The sequence below is a fragment of the Euprymna scolopes genome, chromosome 5 (genome assembly GCF_053919585.1).
Source record: "Euprymna scolopes isolate OS-2025 chromosome 5, ASM5391958v1, whole genome shotgun sequence".
Classification (NCBI taxonomy): domain Eukaryota; kingdom Metazoa; phylum Mollusca; class Cephalopoda; order Sepiida; family Sepiolidae; genus Euprymna; species Euprymna scolopes.
In genome coordinates, this window is record NC_136486.1 from 33,147,634 (window position 1) to 33,161,600 (window position 13,967).

Sequence of the window (13,967 nt, forward strand, 5' to 3'; positions counted from 1 at the left end):
AGCTAGCGCTGAAGCATATGTGAACATGTTTAGCCAAATTACATTGCTATAAACCTTCAGTACCATTATGTGTGTATGCTCGTTCTCGCAGAATAATCTTCTCTATAGTAATAAACAGATTAGTCGGATCATATATTCTCGGCAATCTGGTGAGTAACACGGGCACATTGTATATTTTGTAACTTTTATTATATGGGTGGGGGGTGTTGAATTATTAACGTTTATGTTTATAATCGGAATTAGCTATCAAATAACTGTTTTACGAGTTGAGATCCGGTGGTTATATTTAATTGAATCAGTTTGTTCGAAGCATGTTTATAATGAGTTTGAAAGATTTGATGCGACTAGAATACTTCACATATACAGCTTTTAGCTGGACCATGTGTGCGATGACTCAATCACGTGACAGAAGACAAAGGGGGAAAGAATACACTCAATCAGAGCAAGTGTTACTCCATAAAAGATAATCCGTATATTACTTCAGCAACAAATTGAGGAAATACATATGTATGTACGAATGAAAGCCAATTAGCAAGACTCATAATAGTAAAAAAAAAAAGAAGCTGTATTGCGTGTTATAAAAAGTGTATGGTAGCAAGGAAAACTGACACAGAAATATGTGTAACATTTTCAACAACAAAACAATCTTTATACGTACATGCAAGGTGGCTATACGTGGGTCTTTTATCGCCTGATCTGAAGCTGTTTCTCTTCGCTGCGTTACGTCAGTGACCATCGATCGTCTCGCTTGTTTAACTACGACGAAAAAAACTCTTTTTCATGAAGACACAAGGAGACGTTCGCTAAGTTTTCTTTAATATTTACATTGGGGAGAATAAACTTAGGAGAGAGAGAGAGAAACTGATGTTATCTTAGCTATATTTTCTTTACAAGGAAGCCACTACTTATCAAGGCCCGGAGGCCCCTCGAGGATAAGGACTAATAGAATGTAAGGTGGTAGTGTAATCATCGTTAATGGTGTTAGTTGGGTAGAATTTGATTATTTAACGGGGCGGATCACCAAGAACATTTTTATATTGGACTTGGCTACCATATTGTAGTCGGCCGGGAAGCAAGCCTGCTGAACAGTGTTCCACAAACGAGCAGTTCTAGGAAAGAAGCTTCTTTCATGAAATATGCGTTTAGATTTAAACACATAAAGAGAGTAAGTGGGAATCGTTCATGGTGCTTGTGGCGACTCGAGTGGTTTTATGAAGGTTTGACAAGGGGGAACCATAGATTGGAGTTCAGACGAACACTTGCCATGAAAATAGCGATAAAGCAGAGACAGGCTCGCAACGTCTATTCTGTGGGAAAGATTGCAGGGCAGAGAAAAGGGCATCACATACTAGGTTTCAATGCCGGTTTTAGATCTTAACTTTATTTTCTACCTTGCTGAAATGAATGTCACAGACTGACAGAGACATCGAGGCAACATTCCGCTTAGGTTATCTCTACATTATTGGTGGTGTCTCAATCTCACGGCTTTCATCAAGTAAATAATTTGAAAACATTTGTTTCTGTCAGTTCGAAAACGTGATGTCATTCGTCATTATTCGAATTTGCTTGATGTGCCGCCCCATGACTCAACTTTGTCACCTGACACTGGGAACGATTCTGTTTGCAGATAAAGGTTATCATGACATGCACTAAATGTTTCCCTTGCTAAAATTCACATTAGCTAACTTAGTTGTCTTTTCCATAGGGTCCCTAATATGTATCACTTTTAATAGTTGAATCGAAGTTAGAGTGTAAATGGTTCCCTGATTTAGATTCAAACCTGAAATTTCACTAAATTTCACTGAAAATAAATACTTCGTCTTTTATTATGTATTTTTTTTTTAGTGAAAATGTCAGCTTCTTTTATAACCTGGTACTACCAGATCAGACTGCCTGAAGATACTGGCGTCCTGGCCTAAAATGCACTAAACAATGATGTTATTGTTAATTTCTTTTCCTTTTGCAAAACGCAATCATGCTCTGCAAAAACAAGTTTTCTCTACAGAATAATCATCATGAATAAATATTCAAAGATATAAAAAACATTTAGCATAAAAACTTTTTTTTTAATATTCCGCTTAGAATATTTTTTTACATTATTGACGGCGTCTCATCCGCGGGGCTTTCAGAGAGAGACAAATTAATTTGAAAACTGCTATTTCTGTCTGCTCGAAACGTGGCGTCATTCGTCATCGTTCGACTGTTTTGTTTACCGTTTAATCTGTTTCCCCTTGTCTCAACGTTACGCCAGGTATCTCTGGAGAACGATTCCGTTTAATAGATCTGGATTACCATCATGCAGTCAGTGTGACTGTAGCAGAATTAGCAGTAACCAAAATGAGAAATAGAGCTTACCTCGGATACGTTTGTTTTGGGTTGAGCGAAAGAGAGATTTCCAAGATGGCGTCCATGGGCTTTTATTAGCGTTTACCCAATGTAATTATTGTTGAATCACGTCTGCTCTCGCGAGATTATGCAAATATGTCGTTCCCGGCCGTTATAAAGGCAGGACACTGGAAAGGAGAGGGGGCGTTCTGCACATTGTGTGTAGGTGATTCTCGCGAGTAGATTGTACTTGTTACGACCCACGTGTCTGCGAGAAGCGAGTTTTTGTTCCATCTGTGTTTAGTCGTATTTTTGTTTTGTTTTGCCTACTACATTCTTGTTTCAGTGACCCTTGTCAAAATCCAAACTAGCTGACAATTGCTATTGGCATAGGGTACCTAATATGTAACGTATAGATTCAAATGATATGCATTCATTATGGATGGATATAAGCATTCATTGATGCTGATCTGTGATGTGGATTCGTCAGATTAGATGGTTTCCCACTGTTAGCGTATTATTATCGATAGCCCTGAATTGCTCGTCGGTCCGTTATAATAATTTGTGGCTGGAATGGAATCAACAAAGATTGGTGGTGAGTGCGCATTATTACAAGGGCTAGGACAACAGAATATTCTTTTCATTTTGCCAATATTTTACTAAAAATAGCCTCATCAGGGTAGGTAGTCCGGTCCGAGAGTTTTGTTTTTTCTTTTCCTCATTTTGATGTTATGGTGAAGATAATCCTTCGGAGTAGAGGGAATAGAAATTTTTGTCTTGCTTGGTAGAACAACGCGTGTTATGCTCCAGTTGTAATGAAAAGATGGTCACACACTTTTTGAAGACACTTATTTTTTAAATAAAATTTAAATGAAATTTTTTTAAAAAGCTTTAAGTGCCGAATGCAATGACGGATGATTAACGGATTTCTTTAAAAAAGATTTAAAGAAAATCAACGAAATTTTACTTACTTCGATTATAAAAAATATATATAAATTCCAAAAATCACTTATCTATAAAAACTAGTATTCGATGTGTAGTTCAATTGTTCATTGTTAAGAATTTATCCATATTTATACTTATATTCCATGTTCTTTTTAAATAAAATACTTTTTTAAACAAAGATTACAAAAAAACGCGAACTCCAATGTTTTTCACTGTTCAAATAAAGGGAGACAAATTTCTGATTTTCTTCGCGTTTATCTACCGGTGGCTTCAAAAGACCACAATTAATGTCTCTTTCTATTGCGTGCTGTAAACCAAAATTAGTAATTTTGGGCCTCCTTAGTGGAAAATTAACACTTATAAGTTTTTGCCGTTAAATAAAAAACACACTCTACCGATTTTTTTTATTCTCTTAATGAAATACATGATTTTTTGATTAATATATTTTATTTCTTCTTTATCGAGTGAATTTTTTTAATATCGAAAAAAAGAAAACACTGAATGAAATAGAAAAATTGTCGTAAGTGTCCGATATTTGCTTGACAATCTAAGTATAACATAAGCTTCCACTTAAAAAAAAATCCACGTGGTTTTTTAAAAGAAAAAGGTTTCACACTTTGGATTTTACTGGTAGATTTCCAAAAAAGCACTTTTTTTTGTTTTAAATTAGAATATTTTATTTATTGATCTTTTATCTTCAATTTGTGATATAGAAAACGTTGGTGAGTTAATTATTTTCATTTTAATAGACATTCCAAAATGGGTGGGGTGAATTTAAAAAAAAACGTTTGTCTAAAATATTATATTAGGTTTATTGGAAAGAGCATAAAATTTCACATTGAACTTGAAAATATCGTAAAAATGGAACCAATAGAAAAATTTTGATTGATTTTTTAAAGTTTAAAAATTGAAAAATATTTAACTCGTAAAATTCAATTGATTTCATTACGTAAAAAAAATGGCTGCATGAAGGTGCGCCGGCACTTTTTAAACATTTCTATTAAAAAGAAACAATAATATTTCTATTATTTTTTAAACCGCTTTAATAGTTTATTTTGGAAGTATATTCCATAAAGAAAATAAACAACCCACTTTAAAAAGAGAAATTACGAGTTTTTTATATTGTATTCGCAGTTTCGTGTTAGAGGCGTCAAATCCCCCCACCCCAATTCTGATACACCTAATACTTTACCAATGTTTCAATCATAGTCATTTAACAGCTGAAAGATAGTTTGAAAAATAAACAGGTTTCCTGAACATTCGTAACCCAAATATTGTTTTTGTTTATATTTTCTTTCAGCGTTACTATTAGTAAATAACTACATAAATATTTTTATATATTTTTTGTTGAAAAAGAAAATAAAATCTTATAAAAGTCAAATGTATCCGACGCTGAATACTCGAAGTTGTCCGAGATACTTTTTAATTTTATCTTAGTTCAGCATTTTGGCAGTTAATTTTAAAGTTTCTTTGTGAATAAAATATGGTTAGAAAGCAAATATTTTATACGTTATGGCTTGGTTAGTCATGTAAAAAATATTTAACGAAATTGATATTGAAATATCAAGATTTCACAAATATAAAGATTTCACAATGATCTGCGAATTCCCTTCGGTCATAAAGTAAGACAACAAAAAAAAAAAGAAAAGAAAGAAGTGTTATAACTTAATCTATGCGTTTAACTTTAATTCCTAGTTGTATCTTAAAGAAATTAAAAGAACTTAATTTTTATATACACAACGATTTTAAAAATCGGTTTGAATTTTCTATACAAGTTACAGTTGAATATGGTGCCCGGAAAACTGGTCCCCGGAAAACCCGTACCCGGAAAACTCATACGTGAACCCCCCCTCCTTTTTGTTAGGTAGGATAACTGGTCCCTTATTGAATAAATATCGATTGAAAACACATTTTATGACCGTTCTTGAAGAAGATATCGTCTTTAAAAGAGAATACACATGCCATACCCCTCCCGCACAATGCTTCAAGCAAACTACATCTCTCTCTCTCTCTCTATATATATATATATATATATATATATATATATATATTAGTGGCCTGGGAAGGCCAAAAGGGAGACAACCAAACCCAAAAAAAAAACAACAAAAATACTAAGCACAATTCCTTCCAAAGCAGCAAAACTCGCTTTCCAAGACTCTAGAAATAATACAAATACAGACAAATTTGGGCATATTTTATTGGTATGAAAATATAGGTTCTTTTTTACAAATTGTCATTAAATTTTAACCATAAAATAATACTATAATCTTCAAGAAGCATGCAGATTTTCATGTAGTGTCGTCCCATAGAACCAAAGATATGAGCATTTCAATATTTAATTTGGCTACAAGTGTGTGTGTGTATATATATATATATATATAAAAGTGAAAGTGTCTGTGTGTGTGTGTTTGTGTCTGTCTGTGTACATTTCCCTAGGCAATAACTCTGTTAATTTTCAGTATACAGACTCGAACTGTAATATACAGGGTATTGAGATTTGGGAAAATCTTTGTAATGGGGTTTCGGTCAGAAATTTGGCTGATAAGGGGTCAAAGTTCAACGATTTTACCTTTGAGAACTCTACCAAACTCCTCCGACAATTTTCGGTCTAAACACTTGAAATTTTAGATATAGGTTACTTGGACATGGATCTAACTTAATTACTTGATTTGAGTCCAAAACAATGTTAAGGGGTCATAAGAGGGGTAAAACATAAAATATTGACCGTTTTTTTTTTTTTTTTTTGCTCAACATACATCTCCAAACACCCGGGAAATATCGGGCTGAAATGCTCGTATATATATATATATATATATATATATATATATATATATATATATATATATATATATATATATATAAAGAGAGAGATCACCTTTTTTAGGCAATTTTGTAAGTTCAAACCTCAGCAGCTATTGAGCAGAATTTAACAAATGAAGGCTGGGTGGAAAGGTAATAACCTGAATTTTGTAGGAGGCTATGTGAGATTTTTCCTTAAGATCCGACATTAAAGGGATCACCCATCATCCAGAGCCGATGTTTGGCATCTTTCACAGCTGTAAAATGTTTCGGTAAATGTGCAGTATCTTTACACCCTAAAAAAATCCTTTAAAATTACTATTATTAGTTTTCGAGAGTGCTGAAAACGAAAATAACGTTTAAAACTCCAGGAAACAAGTAGTTTCAAGGATAAGAAGAAATAGTTTCCAAAAATGAACACCCACTTTGTGGTCACCTTTTTGGGTGCATCTGTTATTTTTTAGGGTGGTGTTTATTATGGCCTGGCAGACTAACACAAAACCTACCTTAAAAAACTTTTTTCTATCGGTTTTCGTGTGTGCTTAAAAAGAATATTGCATTTAAAATTTCCGCAAATAAGTATTTAAAAATATGTGTGTGGTTGCGCATACAAGTATGGCCACCACTTATAACATAAAAGAATTACATTGCTTAATACCCGGGAAAATACTAATTTGCGGAAATTTTAAAAGTGATATTCGTTTTCAACACACCCGAAACCTAAAGTACCTATTTACAATGCCTCCCCACAGGACAGAGACACCAGGGGCATTTTTTAACGTGGAGAAAAGGTACAAAAATAAAAATTGTCTCAGTCGTGAAGGATTTCTCCTCCACTGAAAGAGAACAAGAAATGGAAGTGCTGCATCTGAAGAACAGATACTACACTTTGATCTTGGCCAAAACTAAAGTAAACAAGGTTTTTAAGGCAGGTTTTGTTTTTGTCTACCAGGCCATATAAACACCATCCCTTCAAAATAATAGAAGTCCCTCCAAAGTAGCTATGAAGTGGGCGTCCATTTTACGTTAAATCAATATAGAAAAGTGATCTTCCACTTTTTGAAACAATAATTTCTTTATATCTTGAAAACTACTCGTTTTCTGGAATTTAACTCGTTATTTTCGTTTTCAGCACCCTCGAAAACCAATAGTAGTGGTAATTTAAAAGGATTTTTGGAAGGTGAAAAGATACTGCACCTTTACCAATGTTTTAATCATAGTCATTTGTTTTCCGAATTTTGCATATGAATTACAAAATATCTTATATATTCCCAAAACCGCTGGCCTTGATAGTTGCTGCTACAGTTTGAAATAACTGCAAGGGAAAACTTGATTTCAAGTATTTCTCATATGTTATCTCTTCCCTCTTTAGTTTTCATACATAGAGTAAATTTCAGTGCATAAGAATTATTTGATACTGGAGATATTCATAATCGTACCCTATTTCCAATAGAGGGGAGATATAACATATGAGAAATATTTGGAATCAAGTCTTCATGTATATGTGTGTATTGTAAGTGTTTAAGTTTAATTCGCAAGATGTAGACATAATGTAAGGACATGAAAATAACTTTAAATTTTTACGTACACAGGTCGTTTTGAATTTTTCATTTCAGTAAATTCCAATTGTGTATAATTGAACATAATATCTTCCCTTTAATCTACATTAAAGAGAAGTTATCGTGTGCAATAATACAGAGTTCCTTCCCTTGGGTTCTTCTTCTTAAAAAAAAAGGAAATATTAAATTCTTCTTCTTTAAGCGTTATAGTGTATGTGTGTCTTTTCTTCACTTCCTTTCCACATTAATATTATATTATTAATATATTATATATTTATTTTTCATACCCTATTAGTCATTTAGCGTTAAACGAACTAAATCATATTTCACAAAAATAATTTGATTACACAATAAGTTACCAAAATTAAATTCCGTTTCTTCGTATACAAGTCAGACAAATTTTCTTTTACTCCCGAACAGCACTGGAGGGTACATCTAGTAATTAAAATGTTTTCACTATAACTGTTTCTTAGCCGGAGTAAGTATTTACAGAAAAAAGAAACTAAAGTGAAATAAACTAGTCTGAATCAAATATCGATAATTTAGACAGAGATTAAGATTGAAAATTCGATAACATAATTTTTCTTTTTGTCTTTTACAAAGCAAATTGCCACTGAGACGTAAGGAGCTACTATGCATTCAGGGGCCATGCCTACAGGGACACTCATAATAGGGTGTTGAGTAGCAAGATGGGTGTTCATTTTACATCTAATTTTCTGCATGTTAGTACAGTTAGGGAAGCAGGAAACGGGGATTTCAAAGTCTAGGCGCTTGAGAGAAAAAACTTTCAGAGTAGAACGCTTTTCAGTATAGGGAGGGGGGCCTTGACAGTGAATGTGTAGGATTTTGCTTATCGAGTTAGTCGGCAGTATGTGCATTGAGAGGGGGTGCCAGTGCTACGAGTTCGTCATTAAAATACATGCAAAATAAGTACAGAGACGCAACATTGAGGGGATGGGACAGGGGTTGGAGCTTAGTTGATAATGTAAGACCTATTAGATGGGAGACTCTTTTCTTGAACTCCGATGGAGATAGATGCATCGACCCATATATTTTCATACTGTCAAGTGTGAGTATTTTTTCTAGCACGATAAAGGGCGCCTATTTTCTTTGTAGCAGGTTTGTCAATGCCTTTTCTATGCATTTGTTTCTGCTCATGTTACCATTGAATGTTAGACTTACGTGTATGAATGATGAACTCTCAGCTAGTGTCATTATCCGTGGAAATTAGTGGTTAGAAAGATTCTATGTAAGTGTTGAAGGAAATGAGCATGAGACTGAAATATTTTCGTTATATATGGGTTGCTTAAATGATGTTGGCATTTAATTTTTTTTTATGGTTTTCGTATTCAAACCTTCTTAGTCGTAAAAATAAATCTCTGCCAACCGACAACATCTTTAATGAAGCTTTTGTGCGTTGAACATTATTGCCACACTCATCTCTCTTAATATTACCATGAACACATGTTCATAGTAATATTATGTTGTTCTATCTTCGTTATCAGTTTTCCTTCACATACGACGTTGCAACGGAAATGTATTCACCACTATTTATTAAGTAATGGAGATTAGGACTATCATTAAGTAATCAAACGGTATTTATTATCTGTGGTGTAAAATGTCAATTCATAATCTCCTCCTCCTCCCCCTCTCTCTCTCTCTCTTTCTCGCTCTCACTCTCTCACTCTCTCTCTCTCTCTCTCTCTCTCTCTGATTAAATAGACCAAAAAGGTTCAGAGTTGATTTTCCCTCAAGAGCAGAACCATCCACGAGAATCTCAGAAGAAAAGGGACACGCCTACGATTGAAAAACAAGAGCCGAGTCCTAATAGGATTTAACGAAACAATCGAATGTTATGACCTCTAAAACCTTTTAAAATGAAAAAAAAAGCTGAAATTTGCGAAGTATTTATTCTCTCTCTCTCTCTCTCTCTCTCTCTCTCTCTCTCTCTCTCTCTCTCTCTCTCTCTCACACACACACACACTTTCTCTGTGTTTGATAAGAAATACCAAAATAGATTTCTCCTCAAGAGCAGAACCAGTTTTTGGACTTCAATAGAGAGAGGCTAGTGATTGATGCACCGGCCCATATGCAGCAATGGTGGTTATGTAGAGATATAGGATATTGTCAGGTGTTAGTAGATACGGCATTATCACGTTGACCCACCGGTTATCATCAGATCACCGAAGTTAAGCAACGTTGAGTCTGGTCAGTACTATATGGGTGGCCAATTCGGGAATTCCAATGTAGGAGGACGTCGACACATCGGGAGAGTTTCAAAAACCTTATGTCGTCATCTCCCCTACGGAGATATACATGTGACTGGGAACCGCTATTGAATTTCATACTCCCATGCAACTTACTACTTTAGAGGAAGCCGTTTAAACCCGCATAGGGTTAGTGCCGTTCCTATTTCCATCCCAGGCGTGAGTGAGTAGTCTCTTAGTGCAGAAGAGGTTGCCGACCTTATTTGCATCAGCCTTATATGTATTTGTTTTAATTCATATTGCCTGTGAATGTTAGGCCGAGGAGTTTACTTTGATCTTTTTTCCTTCTTGTTCTTTCTTTCCGTCTTTGTATATCTGCCCCCCTCTGTCTCTCTCTCTGTTTCCCTCTCTCTCTCTTTGTTTGATGAAATAGATCAAAAAGGTTCACAGTTGATTTTTCCTGAAGAGCAGAGCCATCCACGAGGATCTCAGAAGAAAAGGGGCACGCCTATGATTGAAAAATAAGCGCCGAGTCCTAATAGGATTTCACGAAGCAATCGGATATTATGAGCTCTAACACCTTTAAAAATAATTTAAAAAAAAAACAAACTGAAATTTGGTGATTGTTTTTTGGTTCATACGTATGATTAAAATTTGACGAAATTATCAGAAGAATGTGAATTTCGGGTATGCGTTTTTTTTTAATTTCAAAAATCGTTTCCCCCCATCGATTTTCTTCTTTTTTTAAATAAATTAAACTGATATTGCCCACACTCACGACAAAGTTCATAATGATCGGTTAATTAATCAAGGATTTAACCCAATACATGCAAATACAGTTATGCGTGTTTCATTGCATTCAGTGAATTTATTGAAAAAGTAAATTAAAATCCTTTAAAATCACTTAGGCGTGCCCTCCTACTATCGAGCCTGATTAATGGTCGGTTTGTTTATGCAAATGAGTATAGCTTCCATGATCGGGAGGCTTAGTTTATAATGTACGCAATTTTTTATTCATCACTCGCCTGAAGACCACTCTTGGAAGTCAAAAACAATCACGACTATAGCATATATATATATATATATATATATATATATATATATATATATATATATATATATATTTAACTTAAACAGAATGTTTGAACAGTGACCCGCCAAATAGAAAATAAAAAACGGATTGCAAGAGAAACACACAGGAATTATCCGTGCCATTCGATAACACACACACACACACACACACACACACACACTATATATATATATATATATATATATATATATATATATATATATATATATATATATATCCTTTAAATTTTTATTTTTCACATTTTTGTCGCTTTATCGTTGTTTCCTACTTAAAGCAACGAAAGTTATATGAAATTAAAAAACAACTCAGTTAATGTACTTGCGGATATTTACAAAACAAAAACCATTTCAGAAGAAACATTTTTTTTTGTTTCTTTTTTTTTTTTTTTTTTTTTTTTTTTTGCTTTCTTCGATTTCACCGACCAGGTTTTCGAATTTTACTTATAAAGAAGATAAAACTTATATAACAAAACAAACAAATAAAATCGTCTTATTTATTTATTTTTTTCCTGCGTGGATTTGAAAACACCTTCCACAAATGTGAGTGTACTTACTCTTGTCCTCAACAAACAACGCATGAAACGCGAAACGCTCACACCACATAAAAATATCACGCGTCAGAAATGTCTGCTACTACGACTAAGAAAAAGAAATACATATTATTTTCAGTGATATCATAAAACCGATTTAGTTTACATCATTTGCAGTCGGCTAGGGATTGTTTCCTTGCGGCCCCCAAAATCAACAGAGATTAGACCATTACTGTAATAACCCGATCCCGGTTGATTTTGCAGTGGGAGTTTAGTTCTGTGCAGTTCTAGGAGGTCCAACCTCCCAGGCCTTGCATTCTCTTAGTTTATCACTGATCGTCTGTTGGCGCCCTTACCAGGAGATGTTGACGGGGCTGCCCAGGCACTTTTTACAAGTCAGGGGCGCTGATTTCTCGATCCCACTTTCCGACGGTGGTGTCTAAGTTCCTGCAGTGGGAAAGAATTGAATAAAAATTACATCAATGAATTAGGGTTTTGTCACTCAGTGAGGACCCCCCCCCCCCTTGGTCTTTAGAAATCTAATCATTCTCGATATATCCGCTGTCGTGTGGGACCCATGTGATGTATTAGGTCGCCCCCCCACCTTGTTCTTGGTCTTCCCTTTGCCCTCTTATGTTCACGAGGTGTCCTTTCCGTTGTCCTGCTGGACCATCTGTTGTAATGTTGTCTGTCTACGTGCCATGCCCATCTGTGTTTGGATGTCTTGATGGCAGTATTAATGTAAATAACTCTTGTGTGTTGGCAGATCCAGATGTTTGTCTTTTTGTCTTATAGATTGATGCCCAGCATTATCCTCTCCATCTTCCTTTGTGCCACTGCCAAGATCTAATTTTGGCCAGACGTTAAGGCCCATGTTTCACTACCGAAGATGATTACTAGGCCTATGACAACAGCATATTCTTTTCCTTGTTTTGATTCTCAGTTATATATCCATTGATATCTTATATGTTTTTATGTAGAGTGATGTGGTTCTCGGTTGATTAATTGTGTCTGTGTCGGATATATACTCGAGAGTCAAAATAAAAATGAAAAGAATATGCTGTTGTCACAGCATTAATCATTACAGGTAGTATATATTCATGGAAGATCTTTTTGATTGCTATACTTGCTTTTTGGCTTCTCATGATATTATCCACTTTCTCAGAAACTGCCCATCCCAGTGCTACCCTTTTTATCTCAGGGAGGAGATCATCTTTCGTATTTTTTTTCTCTCCAGTAGGTGTAGCTTTCAACTTCCTCAATGATTATGTTTATACTATAAATAAAATATATACAATGGGAGGGGGGGGGCTCAATTGTGCATTGTGGATATTGTTGATTTTTTTTTGTTGGTATTGTTTTCATTTTAAACGAATTCCTTCCAGAAAAGTGAGACAAATCAAGAAGACCCTATCCAAAAATGTCAGTTTCGCGTAACTTTCAGATAAAAACAAAACGAATACACCAAAACAATAAAATAAAATAAAATAAAAAATATAAATAAAATAAAATAAATAACGCAAAATATGAAACATTATTTATCTGAACAGTTATTGAATTAAAAATGAAATTTTTAAAATTCTGAAATCGATAACAGTTGTCATTATATAACAAATTTGGGTGCAAATAGCGCAGAGGGGTCTAACATATGAACCTCGTTTTCATTTTGGGAAAAGTTAGGTCACGTGGTACTCGGTCGACGGAAGAAAATCAACCCTTTAAATGAATATGGATATTAATAGCATCGCCCATTTTTTTTTTTAGGCATTTATTAGTATAGCCACCATAAGTTACTCTTCTACCTAACTTATTTTTAAGTGTTTATTCAAGCCGAAACTCGCAGCACCCGAAATTCCGAAGAATTTCTGTCATCTTGTTGTTCTAAGTTAACAAGTCGTCACTACTTGTTCCAAACTTTTTAAAAAATGCCTTAAAATAAGTAAAATCACTAAAAATGGTATGTGTGCATCTATGTTACCGTGCTGAAATAATAACGTTATTATTTAGAAACTCATTCTTAACATGGGGGACATAGAAACATAAGCATAAGTAGGGAGAAAAGTAACTTATCTTGCCTTTGGCAGCATTTATTTATTTATTTTTGTACGAGGTATGAAGATAGCGCCATGGTGTTCTCTCCTTTGGAGTCCCAAGAACCGCTAAAAAAAAAGTCGTAATAAAAAAATGACAAGAATGAATTGGGGGGTCATTTTTAAAACTTTTATGGGGTTGCTGAAAGACCATACGGATCAAAATAAAGGAGGCTGTTATTTGCTGTGACACCGGATGAACTAATTTTTCCCAAATTGAAAACGAGGTTCGGATTTCAGATCTCTCTTTGCTATTTGCGCCGAAAATGTACAAATTTAAAATTTATATAAAATCATTGTTGAAAAGTGTGTGACGTTTTGGTGAAAATAAACTTGTATTTACAAATTTTAAACTATCGTAATAAATGAAAAATAAAATCATTAAAAATTATAGTTTTGAACAGTCGTTATTGAAATGTG